General features: G+C 51.7%; 1 long non-coding RNA gene across 1 annotated transcript; it reads right to left on the bottom strand.

Moving 5' to 3' along the window:
* Nucleotides 1-1,047: 1,047 nt before the first annotated feature.
* On the bottom strand, nucleotides 1,048-4,559 carry LOC113456737. Its single transcript, XR_003377483.1, has 3 exons — nucleotides 4,502-4,559; nucleotides 4,325-4,397; nucleotides 1,048-1,251 (listed from the first exon to the last, which is right to left on the bottom strand). It is a non-coding gene; the product is annotated as an uncharacterized LOC113456737 (long non-coding RNA).
* Nucleotides 4,560-6,178: the final 1,619 nt, after the last annotated feature.

Genomic DNA, 6,178 nt, shown 5'->3' with positions numbered 1-6,178 from the left:
GTACCCAAAGAAACCGGCCAAGGTTCAGGGCCTTGCCTCCAGAGGGGGCCATTCAGAGGTTGCTGAGGTGAAAGACAGCCCTGCCCAGGGTTTCAGCTGAGCGCTCTTGCTCCTGGTGGGGGAGACACAGCCGGCTTTCCTGGAGGGAACTTGAGCCCTCACAAGGCAGTGAAAATATGCTGTGGTTCACCATTTCAGATACGGCACAGGAGAGGCCTCCAGCTTAGAGTGGCCTTAGTCACAGTGTAGAAAGCCAACTTGACGTCATAGCAACACTTGCGTTCCCTTGGATAGAAGCGAGCTTCCATCGCCACAGTCTGATTTTGTCACCATGCCTTGGACTGTACCTGTGAGCCGCAATCAGGGTTTAATTTTAACTCTGTTTTCCTAGGCAAGTAAACAGGTGAAAACAAGCCTGGCTGTGTGTGGTCCTCAAGAACAGCCCTGGCTGCAGCTCTGATGACCCCAGGGCAGTCATCCACCCTGCTCCCCTCTGTCAGGCCTCTACCTTGCCCACCCAGGCTCTGGCCCTCCATTGCCCATGGGAGGAAGAGGGCTGGGTGCTCCTTCCGCTGGCCGGGTGAAGACAGGTTCTGGGCTAGAACAGAAGTCATGGTACTCTCCAGCTCTCTGAGGGGTCTCAGCTAGGGCTGTGAGCCAAGCAAAGGCCCAATGAAGTGACAAGCCAGGTAGAGTGTGGCTTAGTGTCATCTGTTGCTGTGATAAAATACCCTGACAAGGGACTGAAGAGATGGCTTGGCAGTTAAGAGCACTGTCTACTCTTCCAGAGGACCCAGGTTCAATTCCCAGCACCCACATGGCAGCTCAGAGTTGTGTGTAACTCCAGTTCCAGGGGAACTGACAGCCTTACACGGACACATGCAGGCAAAACACCAATGCACATAAAAGAAGAATAAATAAATAGTCTTAAAAATGATACCCTAAGTGATTAGGTTACTAGCATCTCAACCCAGGAAGCCTGCATACTTTGGAGAGGCTTAAAAGAAAAAAACTGACAAAAAGCCACTTATGGGAGAAAGGGTTTATTTCAGGTCACAATTCACCATAGCAGGGACATCAAGGCAGGGACTTGGAGAGCTAGTCACAGTCAACACACCCAGTCAAGAGCAGAGAGAACAAACACATGGATGCTTCTTTGTGCTCAGCTTTTCAGTAATCAACCCCACGGACACATCCACAGGCCATCCCCATCTGGGCAGTTCTTCACTGAGACATGATTTGCAAACATGACTGCAGATTGTGAAAAATTGATAATTGAAGCTAACCATCATCTCTCAAGTCTGAAGACCTAAGTTTGATCCCCAGAACCAATGTAACAGTGGAAGGAAAGAACCAATGGTTGTACAAGACTATCCTCTGAGTCAAATTCCTGCTATCTTTAAAATTATCCTCATCATTATTATTATTTTATTATATTTTCTCAAGACAATGTTTCTCAGTAGCCCTGGCTGTCCTGAAATATTTGTAGACCAGATTGGTCTTGAACTTACAGAGATCCACCTACCTCTGGCTCCAGAGTGCTGGGATTAAAGGCATGTGCCACTACCACCCAGTTTAAATTATTTTTAAAACATGTGAGTGTTAGTTGGGTGGTGGTGGCGCACACCTTTAATCCTAGTACTTGGGAGGCAGAGGCAGGCGGATCTCTGTGAGTTCGAGGCCAGCCTGGTCTACAAGAGCTAGTTCCAGGACAGGTTCCAAAGCTACACAGAGAAACCCTGTCTCGAAAAACAAGCAAACAAGAGCACAAGTGCTCTTCACTGTTGTCATTTCTCCGCCCATAGGAGATCATAAAAGATCATTACAACAGGGCCTGTTGACTGTTATCTTCCCTCGTGGGGGGGGGGGGACAGAGAGGATCCTGGGACCCTCACCTGAGCATGCCAGCCCTCCCTATCAGTAATATGCAATTCTGCACTAATAGCTTGTGGCCTCAGGCTACAGGTGAGGAACTAGGGGTCTCCATCTATGCAACTCAGGGTAAGCCATAAATCATAATCCCTGCTCGGTAGAGACTTCCCAGTGCAGCCTTTGTGGGGGAGCACCAACATTTCTGTAAGTAACCCCTCACTAATGCTCTGTAAGGAAGACCAATGAACTCATTGGTTCCCCAGCAGAAGCAGAGGTTGTTGTTGGGCCCTTAGATGGGTAGACACTGCTTACACCTTCCTCTGGGAAGGAATTTTAGCAATCACCATTCTGCAAAGTTGTCTTTTTTTTTGTTTTTGTTTTTTGTTTTTTGTTTTTCGAGACAGGGTTTCTCTGTGGCTTTGGAGCCTGTCCTGGAACTAGCTCTGTAGACCAAGCTGGTCTCGAACTCACAGAGATCGCCTGCCTCTGCCTCCCAAGTGCTGGGATTAACAAAGTTGTCTTTTGAATTCCACGAACGTGCCCTTCACATGTCATACAATAAAATAATCAAATCGGTATGAAGCCAGCGAGTCCAGAGCTCAAGCAGGGGACAGGAGGATGAGTAGTGACACGGTGCCCTTAATGGAATCCTCTGAACAGCTCACAGAGGCCGGGGATGTGGTGTGGGACGTCCTCAAGGGGCCACAGTGCATGCAGCTTGCTAGAGTTTGGCTTCCCCCTGACAGGATGAGGTCGAGGAGGTCTGTATGGTTTCTGTGCTCCAGACAGCATGCGGGAGGGGGCACAAACATCTCCGTGTAGGGGTGACTTCCTCTCCTGGCTGCCATATCCTGGCCTCTTGGGCTCCGCCATCCTCTTCACCCACTCCTACAAGAGGGACCTCTTCCCACAGTTCCCTTTGCTCCCTGCCTTCTGCCATCCTCTTGGGCAAACACTCCAAAGCTAAAGTGAGTACTTACTCATGGTGCCCACCTGCTCCCCTCACCTGCTTTCCACTCCAGGTCCTGCCACCCTCAGCCTGTGACCTGTTCAGAATCACTCCCTCTGGGTCTTTGCTGAGATGCACGAGCCACTACTCTAAGACCTCGCTGACGACCTCCTTGGAAACACGCTGGCCAGGCCAGACCTAGCGTGCCTCTCTCTGCTCTGCTCTCTTTTCTCCTAAGCACCAGTCAACCTAGTCATGCTTTGCTTGTTTCTCTTGCCTGGGTCGGTTTTCCTCCACCATACAGACACACAAAAGCAGCGCACGGGTCTCTTGTTCTTTGATGAACCCTCAGCAATCTTGACTGACAAAGGGCTCCATAAATGTTTCATGGCTGAATTGTCAGGCTCATCCGCCTCAGTCGGCTCTAGGTTGCATTGCCTGGGAAGGCCAGAGGGCTGGGACCTTGCTCAGTTCTAACTCAGAAATACCCATTCCACCCCAGGCTCAGGGAGGTCAAGTAACTGTAACTGTCTCAAGATCACCTAGCCAAGAAGTGCTAAGAGGCTGACCCTGAACCCAGGCCTCACTAGCCTGTCTTACTTACAGCTAGCCAGGCCACGGAGGAAGCCCACTGTGCTTGTCAGCCAGCTCCGTGCTGGGCCAGGACGGCTTGTTCCGGGCCTCACTTCTGCCCTCACTTGGGAAGAAGCCACCGTTTATTCATGCTTTCCTTTCTGAGTGCTTCACCAGATGCAGGCGAATGAGCGAATGAGGATACCCCACAGTGGTCTGCAGAGTCAGACATCCCAAGATTTTTGTCCTGATTCTGCTCTTTATTAGCCATGTGACCCTGGCAAGTCAGCTGACATCTCTGATCTTTGTTGCTATGTGTAAAGGACTGGCTTAGGAGCTGGTGTGTAACCAGTGCACAATAGAGCTTAACTTTAAAAGCTGGGGCAGGGCTGAGCGGTGGTGGCGCACGCCTTTAACCCCAGCACTTGGGAGGCAAAGGGAGATGGATCTCTGTGAGTTGGAGTAAGCTGGGATAGGGCTGTACATTCCACTTTGTTAGCTGGTTTCAGTTTTTGGTGTTTTTGCTTTTGCTTGACAGGACCTCCAACTGATTCTGTAGCCAAATCTGGCCTTGACCTCCTGATCTTTTCTTCTCCCTCCCTCCTTCCTTCCCTCCCTCCCTTCCCCCTTTCTCCCTCCCTTCCCCCTTTCTCCCTCCCTTCCCCCTTTCTCCCTCCCTCCTTTCCTTCCTTTCTTTTTTCAAGACAGGGTTTCTCTGTAGCTTTGGAGCCTGTCCTGGAACTCACTCTGTAGACCAGGCTGGCCGCTAACTCACAGAGATCTGCCTGCCTCTGCCTCCCCAGTGCTGGGATTAAAGGCATGCGCCACCACCTCCAGACCCACCTCCTGATCTTCTTGCCTTCACTACCAGATCACTGCTCTACTGTCTCCACCTCCCGATTGCAGGACTTTCAGATGTAGATCACCAACCTCTGGTTTTGCTTTCTGGAAGTGTCTCACTCTTGCAGCCAGGCCGATCGAACTGTGGGCATCCATCCTCCTGCTTAAGATTTTTCAAGAGTTAGGTGACAAGTTTAGTTAGTGGCACCACCCCCAGCTAGCCACACTTTCTACTTTCCACGTATGCATTAGTGCCCTTTTGAAGACCTTAGCCAGAACGAGCCAATGGGAAAGAGACAAGAGGCCACTGGGCCAGCAACAGCACTCAGGTCCCAGGGGAACCCGACTGGACGAGGTTGCGGGTAGCGCAGGCAAAACGTGCCGTGCATCCCGCGCTCGGAGGCGCCTGGGCACCGCCCTCCTCCGCCCTGCCCCCAGTCCTCGCTGTGTCCAATCCCACACTGATCATGCAAATAAGGCTCTGAGGGCGAACCTATTGGAGCGCGGCAAGGGTGTGGTCTTACGCGCACCTCCGGGGCAACGTTTTGATTCATTGTTAAAATAGAGGCTGTGACCCTGGCACTAACTAGCACCTCCACCGTCCGGTAAGTGGAAATCCGAGCCCAGGTCAGAAACCCGCCGCTAGCGGAACCTAGAGGGTCAGGGCCGAAGGGGGAAATCAGGGGAGGGAGGATGAGGGACCCTGAGGAGCTGCCGGACTGGCTGCTGGAAGAGGGGACTAAGGGTCCATTTTCCGGGCCGTGTGTGCAGAATGCGTGACAGCTTTTTGTGGTTACATCCTTACCATTTAATGTGCATTTTAGGGAAGATTCGTGGAGGACACTGGAGTCACAAAGAGCACATGAAGAGCCCTTGTCTAGACCCCTGGAAAAGGAGCCTAGTTCTCCTTCGACGATGCTCCACTTGGTGGCTGAACCAGGAAAGAACAGCCCAGGTTGGTGGGGCACATCTATCCATCCACCATGCAGAACAGGGACTAAGTAGGGCAGATAGATGGTCCCCCAGGGAGGAAACCAAGCCCTGTGGATCTTCCTGTGGGAGTTCCACTCTCCAAAGGAAGGACCTGGAGCCCCAGGGGAGGACCCAAAATTCCTCAATTCAGCTGAGATTGGCAACAAAGGTTTGATCTCCTGGGAACTCTGTCATCACCAAGTAGGTCAGGTATGAGGTGACCCCATGGTGCCCAGAGGTACTTGTGCTTTGGGGGATGCTGGATACCCTCCCTTCCAATACCCTTCCAGGCTGTATCAGTCTCCTGACCCAGAGTCACTTCCAGGGTGTGGACATTGTGGCCTCTAGAACAGAGAGGACTGGACTTGGTTTAAGACCCCCAGCTAGGATAGAGGTGTGGCTCAGTGGTAGAGCAGTTGTCTTACACCTGCCAGGGCTTGGGTTTGATCTTCAGATCTGGGGTGGGAGGAGGTGTGTGGGGGGAGATACCAGTGGTTCCTTTTCGGCTAAGTGCAGTCACATATGTACTTTGTGACCTTAGGTGGCTGTTCACTTTTGTCTAAGATTTGTCCTCAAGTCTGAAAATACCTGGCCAGCCCTTTGCATCACTCTGTTTGCCAAGGGACCTGGGGGACTTGGCAGTGTGGTCCAGCACCCTCACGGTCACCTCTGAGCTTTTGGAGACAGACCAGGGCTTCCAGCTGGACCAGCGCCACTTGGGTGTCAGGGAACCTCTCAGAGCCTTGATTGCACCTCTGAAACTGGCGTTAACTTTAGCTGAGTAAGAGGGGAGCTCTCAGTTTACAAAGCTAGAGAATTGGGATGAGTTAGGGATTCTCTTTTATGGTGTACCCCAGGACTCAGCGCTGGAGATTCTGACTGGATAGAGCAGCAGAGAAAACAGACTTATGGGGGTTCTGTGGCTGTTGGCTTCTTTATTTGGTGGGTGTACAGGTGTCTACATGTTTGCGT

This window comes from Microtus ochrogaster, chromosome 15 (assembly GCF_000317375.1).
Source record: "Microtus ochrogaster isolate Prairie Vole_2 chromosome 15, MicOch1.0, whole genome shotgun sequence".
Classification (NCBI taxonomy): Eukaryota; Metazoa; Chordata; class Mammalia; order Rodentia; family Cricetidae; genus Microtus; species Microtus ochrogaster.
This window is presented reverse-complemented; position numbering and strand designations above follow the sequence as displayed.